The sequence below is a fragment of the Saimiri boliviensis genome, chromosome 4 (genome assembly GCF_048565385.1).
Source record: "Saimiri boliviensis isolate mSaiBol1 chromosome 4, mSaiBol1.pri, whole genome shotgun sequence".
NCBI classification, from domain to species: domain Eukaryota; kingdom Metazoa; phylum Chordata; class Mammalia; order Primates; family Cebidae; genus Saimiri; species Saimiri boliviensis.
In genome coordinates, this window is record NC_133452.1 from 145,187,207 (window position 1) to 145,208,267 (window position 21,061).

Consider the following 21,061-nt stretch of genomic DNA (forward strand, 5'->3'; position numbering starts at 1 on the left):
CAAGCTCCTGCGGACAGCCCTGAATTCATCACACCATTTCACTGGAAGACCTTTGACCCCCAAAGGCTTGGGCAGATGAAAGTGTCTAGCAGAGGTGACAGGCGACCAAACAGCCCCGAGGTCTCACCACCTGCTCACAAGCCCAGGGCTGGGTGGTGGGGTTCTCACTGCCCCATCTCCCCACCCGGATTATCCTTGCATTTCCACTCCTCCACCCTGGCCTCGGAACCCAGGAGGCGAGTGGTTAGCCAGTCTCTTCTCGCGGCTGTTGTCCAATCTGTCACTGCGCCTGACGTTTCTTTAGGAAGTGGTTACTGTTTGTTGCACACCATTCACAAATATTTCATTTTCAGATCCTGCCCTCTGCACACTGGGTGCTAAGCGTCACAGGTCCTCTGTGTGGCCCAGTTTCGTACTCTTGGTCGTCAGCATCTGATCTGCCTCCGATCTGCCTCCTTCCTCATTCAATTCAGTGGTTTCAGTTGACAAAGACTAGGGAGGCTCTAACCTGGGGGCGTGCTAACCATAGAAATAGCACTCACAATCTAGCATAGAGTGCACCAGTAACTGAATGGGAAACTTCACGTCGCTGATGGCACTTCCAGTTTCCAATCGTGTTGGGCAACATACTCAGACTAAATTTCCCACTGACAACAGTTTGCAAGGTGGATAAAATATAAAATAACTCACAATCTTTCTGTTTAAATTGTTTTAACAATTTAAGAAGCAATATTGGCTGTTGATCCAGGGAATCATGAGGGACTGTCAGTCATTCATCTCCAATCCTATAGGCATCAGAAACAAAATCATGGGTGCAGTAATTCAAAAGCCAAACTGACACGTAGTTTTCATGAAATTCTCCTAATAAATTATCGCCAAAAACTATTAAGCTGGACAGAAATTATATTGCATGAAGATTTGTACAATTTCTTTTCTGGTAGACTAATTCCACAGAGTTGACAGCACTATTAGATTCCTTTGGGGCCCTGTTATCTTCCTGGTAGCTGTACCGTTCCTACACAGAGACTACAGAAAGCACCTGCCCTTATTGTTTGCAGCCATGACGGAAAAAAACATCCCACTCCCCTCTACCCTTCCAGTGTCCATAATAAACAACTATCAAAAAGGCTTCATTCTTCACTGCTATGATTTGGAGCACATTCTTCACCTCCGAGTCCGTTTCTTCATCCCTAAGATGTCAGTAATATAACTACCCCACAGTGTTATGGTAAAAGTTAAAATAAGATAATGCAGAGAAAACATTGAGCACTACGAATCAATAGTAAGTGCTCAATTAATGTTCTTACTATTGTTTTAGTGTTAGTATCAACCATAAATGGTTATGATTGCCATCTTGTTTAAGAACATATCCAGTGTTTGAATCTCTTTGGAAACATTGCACCAAGCATTCAGACATCTTAAAAGTGAGACATACTTCCCCATGAAGCAGCCCATCCCTCCTTGGACAACTTTGACTACTGTGAAGTGCATCTCTGTGTTGAAAATGAAGTCTGACTCCAGCGAACTTACTCCCCTGCCTTGGAGCCCTATGTCTGATTTCTCTTCCTCAGTATTGGAATACTGTTATCACATCCTTTTTTCCCTGCACTAACCATGGTTAATTCTTTTTTTTTTTTTTTTTTTTTTTTTTGTGATAGAGTCTTGCTCTGTTGCCTGGGCTGGAGTGCAGTGGTGCAATCTCGGCTCAGTACAACCTCCATTTCCCAGGTTCAAGTGATTCTTGTGCCTCAGCCTCCCAAGTAGCTGGGATTCCAGGTGTGCACCACCACACCCAGCTAATTTTTGTATTTTTAGTAGAGGTGGGGTTTCACCACGTTGGCCAGACTGATCTCAAACTCCTGAACTCAGGTGATCCGCCGGCCTTAGCTTCCCAAAGTGCTGGGATTCCAGGTGCGCACCACCACGCCCAGCTAATTTTTGTATTTTTAGTAGAGGTGGGGTTTCACCATGTTGGCCAGACTGATCTCAAACTCCTGAACTCAGGTGATCCGCCGGCCTCAGCCTCCCAAAGTGCTGGGATTCCAGGTGTGAGCCACCAAGCCCAGTCCCATGCATAATTCTTTCGACCTGCTCTGGTTGCTCTTAACAAATGCGGATGGTTGGCCATTTCCTCCTTCAGTGTGGTGCCTGACCAGCTGCTCACTCCCCACGCTGTAGTTCTCTAAAGTCTAACCTCAAATGAGCTTTGCGGGGTCCACATCTGCTGGTGGCTTCTTTTATCCTACTTTTGACTAAAACACTTTTAAGTCTTCTTTACTGCTCAGCTACAGCTCCCTTATCCTGGTCCTGTGCAATTCGTTTCCTCCCCAGGTGAAGACAGTGGTATATTTTCTTGTTAGACTCAGCCCACTTCCTTGCCTTCTAAGATATTTTTGGGTCCTGATTCCGGCCCACTAAATGTGTGCTCGTCTTTCAACATTCAGTAACCAGCAAATTTGGTCAAGAGTGACCTTTATGACTTTCTACCGGAAACACGTTGAAAGTTTTGGACAAGACATGGCTGAGGAGCCCTTCCTTGCCAGGGCCTAGCTCTGATATTCCGAGCCTGGCCCATCAGTCACCTCCCACCGGCTAAGGCTGCCTGCCCCGCTGTGCACTGTCTGTGAGGCATGTTCTGCCTGGTGTAGACCTTCACAGCAAGGGGCAAAGGGGCAAGTCAACAGTGCTGGAGAAAAGCGGGAGGGACGGGGTATGGGACTGCATGGGAGATGAAGTACAGAGGGTAGAAGGGAAAAAAAGGAGGAGTGAGCAAAACAAGGGTGATAAAGAAGGAAAAAAACGTGTAGGACAGTAATTGGGTAAGTTAGAAAGAGAGGAGGAGAAAATATTGGAGGAAGTAGGCAGGGATGAACAAAGAGTTTTCAAAATGGACAACAGAAACCAATGTAACAAAGATGGCAAGATGGAAATAGTCAAGGGCATCGGACCAGGCAAAGCCCTAAGGCAAGAGGGGACTAAAAGCCACCAGACCAAGGAGAAGTTCTCCAGGCCACCCCTGTGGCCACGGGATTGTTTAGTTTTGGGGTTTCATGCCTATTACTGGAGCAGCTGAAAGCAGCCTCACTCAGACAGAGGAAAGAGCTTCCCAAGACCCACTTTGATTCTAAGAACATTGGTTTCACAGAAGGATGTTTTCATGTCCTGAGAATCTTTAGACATAGGAAATATATACATCCGGTTTTACTGGATACACCTGCCTGGAAAAGGCAAGGTAGCTTTAAAATAATCTGTGAAGACAAACCATGATCCCACTGTTTTGAAGCTCCAGGGTTATGATATGTAACTCCACAGAAGCCTAGCATTTCTTCTCATCTGAAGCTCTCCTTTCATATGGGGAATGCAGCCTTTCGATAGATGTTTGCTGAATGGACATGAGACTCCTAAAAGCAGAATTCTGCACGTTCTGTGGACCAGCCCCAGCTACTGGGAGCAGGTCTTAGCCAATCTCTGTGTGCAGTGGCTCTTAGTCTCACCTGCCTGCTACCTTATGTAGGCATGGAACTTAATATGCTAGCTATGTTCTCCTAACCTCAGATATCTGTAAAACCAACCACAATAAGATAGCATTGTAGGGCACAAAATGCTTAGAAGAGAGTTCTTTGAAGCAATGCTTCCCAGACGTTTTTGAATGCAGCTTATGGCAAGAAACACATTTTACATCCCATCCCTACTCAGTACACAGACACACATACACACTCAACTGAAACAAACATCTCATGAAACAATATTTAATTTTACTTTCTGTAATACATACAGTACGACCTTGTTTCATTGTTTTAAAATTCTGTGCACAGCTTGCTAATAGGTTAAAACTCACAGTTTGAAAAGCATGGGCCAAGGGGCTTCAAATAGGGGTGACAGATTGAACACACACATTTTATCACCTCTCCCTTCAGAGATCTCATTAAAATGATAAGGAAACAAAATGGCAGAAACCCACAAGGACAAAGAGCAAAGGAGAGGGACATCAGCAGATAGGGAACCTCAAGAAATATCTGTCACAATGAGTGACCCACACCCCCTATAACAGCCAATTTTGGTGGCCCTCCAACAGCTCTTGCCTTATTCTTTTTTGTAACAGGATTCAGATTCTATTTGAAATCCCCATATTCTACTGCAGAGTCAAATTACCAGGAAAGACCAACCCTAACCCCAGTTCCACAAAGTAAATATTGATTAATCTAAGATAACTCTACTAGCTCTATTCCCTTTATCCAGTGATGAGTTTAAGAAGAGCTTATCACTTAATTTTAGACATGGGGCCATGAGGGAAACTCAACCAAGACTGGGACTGATTCTGGGAAATATTTCACAGTTTCCAAAAGAGTCAGAGGAAGAGCTAATCCCATCTTCTGCATCTGGAACATAGGCGGCTGCCATTTTTTGCCAATGAAGGGAAATGCACAATGTACTCTGGTGGAACAGGCAGATTTTTGAAAACGTCACTCCCTGATGATGTAAGTCAGTCACAAAGTTAATCAACCTTAGAGCCACCTTATCTCTGGACTTCTTATAATGCAAGATTAAAAAAACTGACTTGCAGCAAAACCACTTTTAGTTGTGTTTTCTTTACTTCAGCAAGCATACACACCAAGGCACATCATCATAAAATTCCACAACATGAGGGACAAATCAAGGAGCCCAGAACTTCCAATGAGGGGGACAACTAGGTCATATACAACGGAACAAGAATGTAAATGGTATTGCGCTTCAAGCACTGAAGAATGCTTGAAGAAAAGAATGGTTGCTAGAAGAAAAGAATGAATGCCTTCAAAGTTTTCAAAGAAAACGCTTTTCTACCGTGAATTCTGCAGTCAGCCAAACCATTGATCAAGAATAAAAGCAGACAAAAGTATCTTTAGACATGCAAGTGCTAAAATTTACCTTCCATGTGCCTTCTAGGAGCTAATAGTTGATGGGTTTCAGGAAAAGAAAGAAATATACATGAGAATGAGGAAAGAAAAGGGACGAAGGAACCAGCGAGTCCAGTCAGCAGGGTGGAAGAGCCGACAGCTACACTGTGGATCCAAGACTAAGCCGGCCAGATGGGAGAAGAAGGGGAAGACATCCCGGGAAAAATTACGTCGACTTACTTAACAGAGTAGAAATATGGCAGATCTAGATGCAAAGTCATCATCAGGAAGAAATCAAACATACTGTATTGTATAACAAATTACCTTGAGACTTTCACACTTAAAATGATAAGCATTTATTATCTTCCATTTTCTGAGGGTCAGGAATCTGGGAACAGCTTAGCTGGGAGCTTCAGCTCAGAATCTCTTCTGAGGTTGTCAAGATGTCAGCTGGGGCTCCAGTCAGCTGAAAGCATGACCAGAACTGTGGAATCAGCGTCCACCATGGCTGACTCATGTTGCAGTTGGCAGAAGGCCTCAGTTCCTTGTTGACTGTGGGCAAGAGGCCTCAGCTTCCTGCCACATGGACCTGTTCAGAGGGCTGCTGAAGTGGCCTAACATGGCAGCTGGTCTTCCCCAGAGCAAGCAATGCATTAGAAGGTTCGAAGGGGAGGCTGGAATGCCTTTTATTACAGTCTCAGAAGTCACATGTCATTATTTCTGCCATATTCTTTTTGTTAGAACCAATTCAGTAAGTACAGCCCACTTACAAGGCAAAGGAAATAGGGCTCTGCATTTTGTAAAAAAGAATATTAGAGAATTTTGGACATATTCTTCAACTATTATACATATGCATATAAAAATAGCATGTAAGTTAATAAGTATGGCAAAGAGATAACTTCAAGGGGAAAAAAATCTAAAGAAAAAATATAGTTCTAATATACCACTCAGATTTGCTATTAACAATATCGACATAGTTTTGGTATTATGGAACAGCGATTATTGATTTAATTAAAAGCAGCTATAGGCCAGGTGCAGTGGCTCATGCCTGTCATCCCAGCACTTTGGGAAGCCGAGGCAGGCAGATCACCTGAGGTTAGGAGTTCGAGACTAGCCTGGCCAAGATGGTGAAACCCTGTCTCTACTAAAAATACAAAAATTAGCCCATGTAGTGCCAGATGCCTGTAATCCCAGCTATTTGGGAGGCTGAGGCACAAGAATTGCTTGAAACCAAGAGGAAGAGGCTGCAGTGAGCTGAGATCATGCCACTGCATTCCAGCCTGAGTGACAGAGTGAGACACTGTCTCAAAAAAAAAAAAAAAAAAAAAAAAAAAAAAAAAAAGCTATATAAGAGGAGGAATGGGGAAAGATGAATCAGAGAGCATAAGGTAGCTAACTTTTCATTAACTCTGAGGAAGCCAATTGATATTACCTATAATTGATAAATCAAAAAGAACTCTATAATCAAGATACTCTGACACTGGCAGAAGAACAGACAAATAGGTCAATGAGACATAGTAGAAAACCCAGACATGGACCTCACCCACGTACAATTAACTGATCTTTGACAAAGGAGAAAGGATAATATTTTCAATAAATCATGCTGAAACAACTGGATATCCACATGTAAAAGAATTAATCTAGTCACAGACCCTACGTCCTTCATAAAAATTAACTTCAAATAGATCATAAATGTAAATGTAAAACCTAAAACTGTAAGACTCCTAGCAGGTGGCATAGGAAACTACCTAGATGACCCTGGGTTTGGGAATGACTTTTTAGACACCACCAAAGAAACAATTGATTTTTAGACAACACCAAAGAAACAATTGATTAAAGAAGTAATTGATAAATTGGATTTCATTAAAATTGAAAACTTCTACTCTGTGAAAGACACTGTCAAGTAAGTGAGAAGAGAACTATTTGCAAGAGATATATCTGTTAAGAGATTGTTATTCAAAATATATAAAGAAGTCTTAAAGCTCAACAATAAGGAATCAACCCAATTTAAAAAAATGGGCAAAAGATCTGAACAGATACCTCATGAAAGAAGACATACAGATGGCAAATAAGCATACCAAAAGATGCCCCATGTCATATGTCATTAGAGAATTGCAAATGAAAACAATCAGATACCGCTACACACTTATTAGAATGGCCCAGATCTAGAATACCGACAACACCGTATGTTGGCAAGAATGTGAAGGAGCAGGAACTCCCATTCATTGCTGTGGGGATGCCAAACAGCAGTTTGGAAGACAGTTTGGCAGTTTCTTACAAAACTGAACTACTTTTACAACATGTTCCAGAAATTGCACTCCTTGGTATTTACTCAAATGAGTTAAAAACATGTCCACACAAAACCCTGCACACAAATGTTTCCAACAATTTTATTCATAATTGCTACAACTTGGAAGTAGAGAAGATGTCCTTCAAAAGGTGAATGGAATAGCAATCTTGCATCAAGACAGTGGAATATCATCCCGTATTAAAAAGAAATGAGCTATCAAAGCCATGAAAAGACATGGAGGAAGTCTAAATGCATATTGCTAGGTAAAGGAAGTCAATCTGAAAAGGCTAGCTGCTATGGGTCCAACTATGTGACGTTCTGGAGTTAGCGGGGAGGGAAGGCTGACTAGGTGGGGCACAGAGGATTTTTAGAGCAATGAAACCACTCTGTGATACTGTAGTGACAGATTGATGGCGTAATACATTTGTCTAAACCCATAGAACGCACAACACCAAGAGTAAACACGAATGCCAACTGTGGACTTTGGGTGAAAATGTTGTGCCAATGCCAGTTCATCACTTGTTCCAAATGGTCCACTCTGGTGCAGGATGTTGATGGTGGAGGCAACTGTGGAGCAGGAGGGACAGGAGGTGCACGTGGGAGATCTCCATACTTTCAGTTCAATATTGCTGTGAGCCTAAAACTGCTCTAAAAATAAAGCCTAATAAGAAAAATTGCACTCTAGGTCTGGCCTATCAGCATAGCTCGTCTTCCCCCTCCCACTGTCAACCAGCCCCACCTGCCTCCTTTCCTGGCCCTTCCTCTGCGGGGCAGCCGTCCCCAAACTACGGCCCCGCGCGGCCCCCTGAGGCCATTTTCCGGCCCCCCACCACACTTCAGGAAGGGGCACCTCTTTCATTGGTGGTCAGTGAGAGGGGCACAGTATGTGGCGGCCCTCCAACAGTCTGAGGGAGAGTGGACTGGCCCCCTGTGTAAAAAGTTTGGGGACGCCTGCTGTGGGGTCTTGTTTCAGCGCATGGATTACCAGAGGGAAAAGTGTTCCCACCGTCCTCTCTGTATCAAACACAAGGAGTGAAATAAACAAGCTTTTCAGTAAAGAGGCTGGGGTGAGAGGGACTGCAGGAAGGATGACTGTCGCTCATCACCCTCAGCTCCTCTGACCCATCAGTCCATAATCTCACCAGCCTTACAATCTTGTCCCCTCCCCTAATTCCCACGCACCTTCTTCCTTCCCCCGTCTTGATAGTACTGATGGAAGACACTCTGGACCGCTTGTGCCAGGAACGCCAACCTTCACCCTCAGCCTTGACTAGGTCACGGTGATAGGGCAGTCCTCTCCCAGCCCCACGCAGCTCCCTGTCGGTCCCCACAACAGTTCGACCTCAGATTCTTTCCTGGAGCCCTGTGGCTCCCTTGTCACCCTGCCCAACAGGTAGCCTTGCCTCCTACTAAACAGGGAAAGGTGAGCTGGTTAGTCATGAGCACCCCGAACTCCGCGACTCACCCCTGCTCCGCTCCTGCCTGCCGCTGGCCTGCCACTGGTGTGCAGACATCACTCTCCTCCCACCGCTAGCACCCCCTCCCTGTTTTCTTTGCTCCCTTGCTCTCCATGTGTGCCCTTTGTCTTATCATCACAGTTCTCTCCAGGGAAAACCAAAACCGTCATTAAGACAACAACAAAAATACTCTCCCAGGGATAACAGGAATTGTGCCAAACGGCTTCCCCACCGGGGCCGTAGCGGGTTTTGACTGGGCACTGGAGGTGGCGAGTCCCCAGGTTTGAAACGCGAAGGCCCATGTGGAGCCATCAAGCAGAAAGGTGGGTGGTTATAAAGGGGGCGGTTCTCTTGGTCTGTCACTCCCTCAGCCTTTCTCTAGCATATATAACCCCTCCAGACACACCTCTAGAGACTTGAGCCTTCTTGAAGTAAATACCATTAGAAACCCCTACCTCCAACCAAAACAGCAGAAAACCTTACACACAGAAACTAGCGATCAGATTGCTCCAGCAGCCTTGGCACTCCTTCTAACTCCTGCCCTCTTTCTTCTTTGCCACATTTTCTAAAAGTAGCTTCATGCCCTACTTACTAACCTCCTGTAGGCTGGTGTTGGACCCCGCCACATCCCACTAACTGGCTCTTGAATTTCCAAGTCTAATGGACACTTTCATTGTGTCTTAATAACCTCTGCGGAGGACTGACTCTCTTCCTCCTTTAAATTTCTTCTCCCCCGGCCTCCATGACCCTCTCTGGCCTGGTTCTCCCCACCCCCACCGCCACCCCCATCCAACCTTTCCCTCTCAATCTGCTTCCTAAGCTCGTTTCAGCCTCTGCCTTGACCTGGCTGGTCTCCCCCAGACAGAGCTCCATGCTGGTTCTTTTTGCTTCTTGTGCTCCATACCCACTGTGGGCCATCCGACCTTCTACACGCTTTCCTATACAGCACATACCCTCCTGACTCCTGGATCTGCAATGCCATCCCAGTTATCGGTAACAGGCCTCCCAAAGTGGGTTGAAATCTGAAGATCCAGTGCAGGAGGAATCTAGGTAACAGCAAAGGTTAAACACACTAAGAGAGTAGGCAGAGCTGGGGGCATCCCTGCAGGGTGCTGGGCCTGGGAACTCTGTCAGTTCCTTCAGAAGAGACTTCTAATTGCTGCATGACTAAGTGGGGGGGGTATGAGGCTCACTGATATAGTGAAAAAGGGACCTGTCCTGGGATCACACAGCAGTACTAGGGCTCTACACAAGACCACAACCCCCTCCCAATCAACAAAGCGACACTCAGCTGTCCCTCTGCATCTGTTCAGGCTTTAGACACACAAATGCAGTTTTTAACTCCATGGCACAAGTGTGCCTCCGTTTTCAGCCTTATTGGGGGAGGGGAAAGCTGTTTGAGTCATTTTATGTGAAGAACCCACTGAATGGAACATTTGTCACTATTTAATTAGAACAAATAGAAAACACAGTAGCTATGTAAAATGGTAGTCGCATAAAACATGACAAGCTTGCACAGAATGACTGACTGTAACCTGCCTTCTTCTCAACAGGCATCACCAAGTGGCGTCCCCACCAGTCCCCACCGTAATCAGGGATGCCCTGACCATCAGCTGGTTAGACACACACCTAGAAGCATTTTGTAAAGTCAGCTATCAGAACGTAACCATTAGAATGTACTAAAAACTACTGCCATACTTCAAGCAACTTGGATGCCATGAAAAGGTAAATCACTCATGTTTAGTGACAATTATCAAATAATCAGACTAGACCCACCATAAAAATGTCCACAAGCTGAGAGAATGTCAAGAAAGCAGAAAACTTGAGACAGATGATGCAGAAAGGCAGAAATGGGGAACTTGGGAGGAATTCTGCTTGTCTAGGGTCAGGATGGTAAGACGCTTTCGTATCATGTATGGTAGCGGTAGTGTGACTTTTGGGCCCAGCTGGAAAAATAAAAATAGATGCCAGCCATAGGCAGAAGGGGGAACAGCAGTGTGTGTGATCGCATCCACGCCTAGGCCTGCCTGGTGTTAGTGGGGCGGCCAGGGAGAGGCAAAAGGTGACAACAATGATAGTGTCAACAGCACAGGGTAACTGTGGCCCCAGAACAGGCCCCTTTTTGATTACCGTCTATAAGATGACTCCCCAGTTTACATCCTAGCCCTGACCTTTCATCCTATCTGCAGACCCTTATATCCAACCGTCTGTTTAAAACATCCGCACGGATGTCTCTAAGTGTTTCCAACCCAACATGTCCAAAACTAAACTCTTAATCTTATCATCGAAGCTGCTCCTCCTCCGGGCTTCTGTCTCAGTGACATCCCTGTGCACTCCACTGCTCTCGCCAGAACCTCTGGAAGCAGCCTTAATCTTTCCCACTGTCTGTTCACCCCACCTCTAAGCCCCCATTTTTATGCTTCCACTTCGACCACGTCAGGTTCATCACTTGCCTTGACCTCCACAGTAGGCTCCTAAATTGCCTTTTTACTTCCATACTCGCCTCCACCCCTGTATCTGTTCTCTTCACGGAGGATAGAATAACCATTTTAAAACTTAAATCCAAAACTTTCCTGTGGCAGGATAAATCTCAGCCTCTGCGGGCTCACAGGGTCTGGCCTGGGCCGGCTTCTCATTGCGAATACTTCAACCTGCAATGAAAACCCTGCCTACCCGAGTTCCCTTCCCAAGTTCTCTTGCATCTGCCAATTCACTCCAAAGAGGAATCAAGCTCCCTTTCGGACTACAATGCAAAAGAGAGTTTGGCTTATCTCCTAAGAAGGCCAAACTCCGAGCCAATCTTTTAAAATCTCTTGCCCACGTAAAAATTCTTGAAAAGCAATCTCGATCCCCGGCCAGACTCCCTGCCTACGTGTTCCCCACCAGCGTCCCTACAACTCCGTCCGCCCGCTCTGGTCAACGCCGCAGCTGGGCCCGGCCCCTTCGGAAGCTGATGCTCCAGCAAGGGCAGTGGATTTATGGTGCAAGGTTACTCCGTGCGTAAATCTGGGCCTCGGGAATCAAGGGCTGTGACATTTTTACAGCCGCCTCCTCCAAGCCCCTGTACGGACATGAAGCAACTGGAGGGAAGAACATCTGGTTTCACTTTTTTTATTCACAGCCACGGCTCCCATCTGACGAAAACCACGGATCTCGCCAGAGTTCTGGTCCCGGCTGAATGAATGGGAGGTGAGGCCGTGCTCTGCAAGAGATCTCGTTTTCCTGCCTCACCACGGTGTAAGGAAGCCACCAGGAATTAAAAGGGCACCACCATCGCACTGAAACAAAGCATTTACCTGAGTGTTGGCCTGGGCGGCACCTGCCAACTTGCTAGAAGTTAAGGAGGGGCATTTCTGAGGGAGGCAGGGGGAGCCTCCGGGCCTCGCTTGCAGCCGAGGCGGAGGCCGGGGCTTTGCGCGGTGCATGCTGGGAGTTGTAGTGTCCGCAGGCAAGATGGCCGCGAGGTCCTCAGGGCAGGACACGGGGCTCCTCCTCATCACCCATTCCTGTCACCTCTGACAGACCTGCCACAATAAGACTGCCGTGGCCAAAGGTCACCTTGGGAGAGTGCCTGCGGAAACACACGTCGACCGCTCGACTCTACGCGCAAAGATAAGAAGCCGCTCTGATTAGGTGCACCTTTCTGGACATGACTTGTCCCAATTTCCACATGGCTCGCCCAGACCCCCGCCTCCTGATAAGGGGCTTTCTTTTCATCTGACTGAGAACTCCAGACTGGAGCAACTTCAGAAAAACGTGCCCCGCTCTGCTGTCCAACCAGCAGGGATGATCAGAACAATCAGGAAGAGGTCCCTCTGAGGAATGTTCCCCTGCAGTGCACAGAGCCCCCTATCCTAATCACTGTGTGTGGCTCTGGTCAGACCCAGGGAGGGAAACGGAACTCCTCATCATCTATTTCCTAAACTATGCATTGGCCCGAATGTGCCAGTAAAGAAAGAAAGCAAAACAAAGTCCAAGCAGGGCGTGGCACCATGACCCTGTGAGAAGGCACCCTGGTTTTCCCTGTGGTCTCCAGTCCACTTTCTTGCCGGGACTCTGGATGCAGACACTAAGTCATCTCAGCTCAACCTCCCTCAGCAGTCCTCACAGCCTAGTAAATAAGGTCCTTTCGACACATTTGCTTTCATGTCTCTATCTCATTATTTTCTCATTCTTGTCCTCAGTTCTAGTCAAGAAGGTATTTGCCAATGTTCATAGTGACCTTTTATTGAGCACTTACTAAATGCTATGAGCTTTGCTAAGCATTTATACCCATTATCTCATTTAATCCTCTATGAATCCATGAGATAGTTAACTGTTATGCCCATTTTTCTGATGATGAAACTGAGGTACAGAAGTTAAAGTCTTCACACTATCTACTGTCATTAAACCTGCAACCAAGCAGGTAGCTCTGCTTAAGGTAGCCATGTAGTCAAGCAGACAGTCACCACAGGACATGCATAATCACCTACTTACCCCCAAAGGCCCCCGACGTTGCCTGGAAGCATTCCTAAGTGTCCTCTCCCAAACTCTGCTCTCACCCTTTAATCCTGTGGCCACTGTCCACCCCTCCTTTGCACAGGTGATCTCATCTACATTCACAGCTTTCGCACTTACAACCCCCAGATTAATCCCACAGATTCATATGTGCAACTGCCTATTTGAAATGTCTCCTTCACTGTACGAAGGCATCTTACATGTAGCATGTCCTGACCATATCCTTCTTCCTGTAGATCGCATCTCTTCTAGATTCCTCCTGGCTAAGGCTAATTACTAGCAGTGTCCAAAGCCCATCAATTCCAGCATCCTAATGGCTTTTAAATGTATGCCCTGTTTTCACTGCTTTAGGGTTAGATTACAACCACTTTTCCTTTTCACCTGAATCATAAAATAACCTCTTACTTTGGAACTTCAGCAAAGAAATATCTTAAATTACATCTGCAAGTTCTCTTGCATGCCTTCTTTCAAAAGGTGGAGTCTAATTCCTTTACCTTTGAGCATGAGCTAGACATAACAGCTCTCCTCTAACAAATAGAACATGGCTAAAATGACAGGATGTGATTTCTGAGGTCAGATCACAAAACACATTGCCACTTTCACCACACTTGCTCGGCTCACTCTTACCTTATTCCAGGGTGAGCCAGCTGCCATGTCATGAGGATACTCAAGCAGCCTATGGCAGGTTCATGTGGAAAGGCACCAGATATCCACAAACAGCAATCACCAACTTGGCAGCTATGAGAGAGAGCCACTTGGAAATGGCCTGACTGCTGCTCCAGTCACACCGTCCAGTGCCTGTGACCTTAGCCAGCATCATCATGGCAACCTCCTGGGAGACCCTTAACCAAAACATCTCAGCTAAGCAGTCCCAGAAATCCTGATCTCCACTCCCCACCCCCACACACACCCAAATGTGCTGTTGTTTGAAGCCATTACGTTTTGGAGTAACTTAGTGTGCATGATGATAACTAAACCCTTATCCCGTTCCCCACTTATCACAGCCAGAGCTATATTTTTAAAATGCAAGTGTGATTATGTCATTCCCCTACTTAAAATTCTTTTACGACTCTCCATCACCTACAGACTAACTGTGAAACTCATTAAGACAGCATCCAAGTTCTTCAGCATCTGGCCCCCTTGGCTTCAACTCTCAAGAGCTCACTGAAAGACTCTTTTCTCTGGCAGGCCAGAATTTGTTTTATATCTGATGGCCCTCTCTCAGAGGTCCTTCTTGAAGTGTTAGATCACACTCCTAAGAGTAGTAGGTAATCTTTATCAACACACTCATGAACATTTACCAGGGAACTGGCCACTCCTGCCCAGGAAAGATTGTCTTCTATATCTGTCTCCTAAGCAATAGAATAATACTGAACTCGAGGGAGGCATTTTGCAGTAATTCTGATGAAAGAGAGGATGCAATTAATAGGGAAAAAGTTATCTAAGGCTGATTTCAATAGCAATCACTGACTCAATCAGAGAGCACAATTCCAACAGACATTCTCTATCAACTCATCTAGATAAAACCAACCTTTTTGGAGACTAAGTCCCTTTCTGGAGGCTGAGAGTCTGAAAAACACTCTGACTGTTTGTGTTTTCTGGACAAACAGCCTGGTGGGATGGTGGGGTGCTGTAAGGGAGCACCTGCATCCTCCCATCCTCCCACAGCCCTGATACCTGAGGCATCCCATCAGATCAACCTGACACCTAGGTGCCATTGGAAACCCACTGAACCTAGAGCACTGGGATTTCAGGTTCAATGTCGGCTTGAAGGGTGGCCCTATGAGAGGGCTGGGAAAAGTCAGTCCTGGCACATTTCCTGTAACCACAGTGATGTAGCTGGGGCACTACTATATACAGATCCAAAGACTTTCGATATATCAGCAATCTTATAGGGGAGGAAGACTGAGTGGTATTTTATGCTGTTCATGTAAGTGATCCATTTTTCCTATAGGTTAGAAAACATCAGTTTTAGTCACTCTTAGAAAAAAGTATTTGTGTGGGGGAATGCCGGGGGTAGGGGTGGGGGCTCTGGAAGGTCACTTAAATTGATGGTTGCCTCACCAAGGCGATGGACCTGAAGGCTTTTTTTTTTTTTTTTTCCTTTGGCAGTCTCACTCTGTCTCCCAACTAGAGTGCAGTGGCGCAAACTCGGCTCACTGCAACCTCTGCCTCCCATGTTCACGTGATTCTCCTGCCTCAGCCTCCAGAGTACCTAGGACTACAGGCGCCCACTACCATATCCAACTAATTTTTGTAATTTTAGTAGAGACGGGGCTTCACCATGTTGATCAGTCTGGTCTTGAACTGCTGACCTCAGGTGATCCACCCCCACCTCAGCCTCTCAAAGTGCTAGGATTACAGGTGTGAGCCACTGCACCCGGCCAGATGACATTTACACATAGAAAATATCTGAACTCCTCCACATACCGACAAGGCCCATAGAGCTACAGGGCCACCCAGGCAGCTCTGGCTTCCTCTCCACACCTGGGGCTGTCACCTGGTCTCTTTCATTTCTGGGATGTGCCGAGGGACTTGATGTCTCCTCCTTCTCCAGATTTTCACAGGGCTGGTTCCATTAGTTGTTCAGTCCTAGCTCAGATGCCACCTCCTGGGGGCTTATTCCCTGCACTGTCTTTCAGAAGTAACCCCTCCCTCTGCGTAAGACAGGCTGGAGCAAGGAATTCACATTTAGTAAAGGCATTGGTGATAATGATAGCTAAGAAAACTCATTTCTTCATATCAAAACTTCAGTCCACTGGACATTGGTGATGGAGGTGGGAGGGGAGAGGATCCCTCCTTGTTGCTTCGGCTCCTTTTTTGGAAATGAGTGCTTTTAGGGCTTGCTCTACGAAGGGAAAAAAATCTAAAATGTTCTGGCTTCACTGTTGTTGGAAATAGATGCTCCATGCTGCAAAGGAAAATTAGCACGGAGACAAAAGATCTCTGAGCAACGCATTTTTTACTTCCTGGACTGCAGAAAGGGGACCCTCACTAGCCACCATGCCCATCTTAGGGATACTCCAGTCTGAGCTCCCGCCACAGCCTCTAACTAAAGAAAATAAAGACCAGGCGCTGTGCCACTAACTCTAGTGTTAATGATTTATTTTATTCTCAAGTGTTTGCCTGATTGCCTTTAATTAGCAAAAGCTTGAAAGAAGCTGATGGTTTGAACACAAACAGTTTATAACCTTCATATAGGTAATTTACTTTGAGGCAAAGGGGTGGCTCTTGTGCCCTAGGGTGGGAAAAAGAAGGGGCAGTGTAACCTCTCTGGGGTAGGCAGGCCTGCTTCAGTGCGGGGCCTTAGCTGATGACCAGCAGGGGTGAGGCACGGCTGCACTTTGATGAAAGTCATACTTGCATTCCTTCCCAATCCCCAGCGGGCACCACAGCGCATCCTACAGTGTCTGGATATTGATGTCTCCAAGGCTGGCACGGTTTTTTTTGTTTGTTTTTGTTTTATTTTGAGACAGAATCTTGCTCTTTCCCCAGGCACCAGGCTGGAGTGCAGTGGCATGATCTCAGTTCACTGCAACCTCTGCCTCCCAGCTTCAAGCAATTCTCCTGCCTCAGCCTCCCAAGTAGCTGGGACTACAGGCGCACGCCACCACAAGCAGCTAATTTTTGTATTTTAGTAGAGACGGGGTTTCACTATGTTGGCCAGGATGGTCTCGATCTCTTGACTTCATGATCCGCCTGTCTCGGCCTCCCAAAGTGCTGGGATTATAGGCATGAGCCACGGAAGGCTAGTATGTTTTTAACATCTGGATTCTTCACCTTATTATGGCCTATTTCATAGTCTAATTGTATGCCTGTCTTCTTGTCCTATTTACAATGGAACATATATTTATATGTGTCCTTTGATAAAATTCAGGACTAAAAAACAAAAAGAAAGTGAAATAACCAGGCATAATCCCTCCTGGCTGTTCCATGCAGTCAACATCAGTGGTGTCCTGGTAAGCTGGCTCTATAAAGGAAAGGGGAAAAAGCCCTGGCATGCCATTTGCTGGTTTCCCCATTATGATTACTCCTACCATGGCCAACCAGCTAGCAAAATTTCTGAATATTTAACAGTCAGCTCCCAGGAGCCCATATAGGCAAGTCATAGCACATCACCACGAAACACCTTCTCATTGGCCCATCTTAGGGATATTCCAGTCTGAGCTCCTGCCACAGACCCTAACTAAAGAAAATAAAGGCCAGGTGCTAAGGCTCATGCCTGTAATCCCAGCACTTTGGGAGGCCAAGATGTGAGGATCAGTTCAGGCCGGGAATTTGAGGCCAGCCTGGCCAACATGACGAAACCCTATCTCTACTAAAAATACAAAAAGTAGCCGGGCATGGTGGCGGATGCCTATAATCCCAGCTTCTCAGGAGGCTGAAGTGGGAGAATCGCTTGAACCTGGGAGGGAGAGGTTGCGGTGACCCGAGATTGTGCCACTGCACTCCAGCCTGGGCAACAAGAGCAAAACTTTGTCTCAAAAAAAAAAAGAAATAAATAAAAAGAAAATAAAGTCTAGTGCCTTCTCCACAATCACTGGCAGCCCTTATTTTCTAGAATAAATCTAAGCTAGTATACCAAAATCTGGTTGAGTGAATATTCATGAGAAAACATCCGTAATCACTATGAGTAGTCAGTCCCTTTCATGAGAAGCATATCGATTGTGTGGCCTGTCCTGCTTCTCAGCTTGTTGCTGAGTGTGGGGGTGGGGAGAGTCCTTGATGGCAGGGACCTTGCCTCCTTAATGCTCCTTTGCCCTCCAACAAGGTCAAAGCGTTCAATCCGCTGGGAAGCTCAATTATCCTAATAGGAAGACAGCTGCCCGTACTGAAGGAGTTAACTGAATTAGGAGCCACAGCCTTTACAGAAAAGTTAGATGAAAGCTGGAGGTGAACCTGACCTACATAAGGTACCAGGACTGAGTCCCATGCATTTGACAGATGCGAACGGCCTTCATACAGACTGCGATAGAAGGCAAACGCCTGTGGAGGCTTACCTGGCTCCAACGCCGGGCTCAGCAGCAAACCTGGACCTGCCTCACGTAAACTGGAAATTTCAAGGCTAGGCCAGGTAGGAGGCTAGGCAGAAAAGGAGCGATAAGACATGTGTGTCTTATCACAGCCCATGCACACTCCCAGCAACACTAACCACATTTCATCCCAGCCAAAGGGCCAGGAAAAAAAATAAAAGACAAAAGCACCATGTAGAAAAGAAAAAATTCAGCAAATGGCTCTCAAGACCAAATGCCTAGGAAACAGCTCCGTGCCAGAGGACCTCCTCATTGAGGAAAAAAGCAATAAATGTTCTCTACCTATATGGATAAAAACAATGAAGCTCTTGTTTCACAGATTGATTGTGTCAACATTCATGGAGTCCTTACTATGTGCCAGTAACTGGGCAAGTGCTGAGAACACAAAAGGAAAAAGGACAGCCTGTGTCCTCCTTCAGATCTCATGGCCCTGGCTGGCGGGCAGCTAGGCCCCCGCAGGACAGGGGTTTGGAGACTCTCTGGTGTTCGTGTGTGTGCGAGTGCCTGCAGATTGCGGAGCGCGGAGCCAAGAAGGGGCAGAGGACGGAGCCTGGAGGCAAAGCCAGGATTCAGATGAACAAACATCCCTGTCGGAGTCAAACAAAGACCCAGGCTGGGAAGCCAACACCAGGTAGGAGGTGAAAGGACTGAAGTCACAGCCACTGAGATAGAGTCAGGTAGGTCTGGAGTGGAAGGTAAGGACAGCACCTGCAGGAACACACAGCAAAAAGCCCGTGTCCTCCCCCTACTTGGGAAGGGAGTTATTAGAACCACTATTAGGAACTCTGGAGGCAATCTAAAATACCATCGGTGTACCGTTATTTGGTGTGCCACTAAGAAATAAACCCTAACGAATTATGACACACCACCAATTTTACATGTATTTCAATTTCAAAAATGCTAAAATAAGAACAAACGTGTATCTTAGAATCAATGAAATACAGTAGTGGGGCATAGATACTTGGGTGAAATATTTGAACAGAAAATGGATACTGACACTGAACGTCTGCAAATGGATACTGATACTGAGGTGCAAAACGGCAGGTCTCAGACGCAGAGCCATTGCTGGCACTGGGTAACACGGAAATTGCCTGGCCGTGGCAAACGTGCATTCCGCTCAGAGTATCTGGCAGGACTCGCAATCAGAGGGCAGAGGCAACTGCATTTCTTGGTACAAAACTTGGGGCAAGGCCGTGTCCCGAGCAGCTTCCTGACCCCCATCATTTGCTGTCCTCGCTTTGTGCCGCTGCCCTTGAAGAGACCCCTTTTGGTGATTCCGTGGGAGCTGCTGCAGATAAGGATGGGTGTCAGTGTCTGTTTCTCCTCAGCGGCTCTCAGCGAGGTCGCTGGGCGCCAGAAATGGAAACATAAATGGCAGCTGCTGTCCCGAAAGCAGGTGGCTGCTCTGACCTGGGGGGGAAATGGCTTGAGGACTTACTCATGCAGCCTGAGAGCCACAGAGTAGGACTAAGCATCGAACTGGTGTGCGTGGGCACATTTGTGTATGTCTGCATCTGTGTGCAAGCTCCAGAGCTTCAAGCTCACGCACACACAGGCACACAGATACACACATATGTGCACACACAGACACATGCACATGCATGCACACACACAGACATGCACAGATGCACACACGAGACATACAAACACACACATACACAGACACACAGAGACATACACACAGACACATGTACATAAACACACACAGACATACCCACAGAGACACAGACACACAGGCACACACAGATACATGCACACACACAGACACACACACTCAGAAACATGTGCAATCCACAGACACACACAGATACAAGCACACACATACACAGAGATACTGAGACACACACACATATATACACAGACACACACAGACACACGCACACAGACACATGCTTACATAGCACACACATACACACATAACACACGTATGCAGACACACATAACACATACACACCCCACCCCATTGTGGTGTCCACAGGGCTGTCCAGATAGCAAGCAATCAGTAAGCGTTTATTGGATACTAAGTGAATGACGACATGAGTGAAGGCCCCAGTAGGTGAAATCGATGCTTTTCCCTGAAGGGCAGGCTCTAAGATTTGATCAGTGGCATGGCAGAAGCATCGCCAACAGTGCTGACAAGGTGATGGCGTAAAACACTGCAAGCCCCATGCAGAGGGAGAACTCCTTTCAAGGGAGGAGCTAGAAGGCCCAGAAATTGTTGCTCCAGCCTCATTATCTGTGAATGATTGATTCCAGACAGAATTTGATGAGGCCATTGAGAAAAGGAAAAGGGTGTGCCTGTGAAATGCCCTGGTTCACCTGGCGAGAGATGCGCATATATACTCTCACCATCGACCATCTATATGGTGTGTATATAAAAATATATGTGTACATTGCATGTGTATATATGCGTGTACATGTCTGTATATACACACACACATACAGATACACACACTACGTACATCTGTATCTATATAATGGCAGTGCCTGCACTGGCTATGTCTAGGCACTCAACATCCTGATTTAAACTGATTTAAAATATTGATACTGTGAATTAATATCGTAATTTAAAACAACTTCAATTCTGGAAGAATTTCCCAGGACTGTGATGAAAATCCCAGCGTCTGGTGGTTCCCTCATGCCAGCTTAACCCTAATTGCCTACACTAAGTCCAATTAGTGGCAAATCAGATTCCCCTTCATTTCATCTGATGAAGTAAGCTTTGGCAGGAGCATCTGCCCATGCAAAGCAGGGTGAAGAGGGAGAAAAGAACGGGGCTGCAGTGAACGGGGACATGAGTGTGGGGACCAAAGAGTGACCACAGTCCTCCTGTTTCTGAGTCCCCATGGCTCCGTGCCCTGGACATGCAGACTCCCTTCCCTGCTCCTGTTCTCCCAGCTCTCTCCTCCC

At 46.4% G+C, this 21,061-nt stretch overlaps 1 long non-coding RNA gene across 4 annotated transcripts in view; it reads right to left on the reverse strand.

Annotated features, from left to right (window-relative positions):
- LOC120361157 (uncharacterized) overlaps positions 1-18,356 on the reverse strand; it is a 45,814-nt gene extending 27,458 nt beyond the window's left edge. For 3 of the 4 annotated variants that reach the window (XR_005577513.2, XR_012517426.1, XR_012517427.1), the window contains exon 1: positions 11,918-12,016. This is a non-coding gene — a long non-coding RNA (uncharacterized LOC120361157). Of the gene's footprint in view, positions 1-11,917; positions 12,017-18,118 lie in introns of those variants that run through there. The other variant, XR_012517425.1, reaches the window with a different exon arrangement.
- Positions 18,357-21,061: the final 2,705 nt, after the last annotated feature.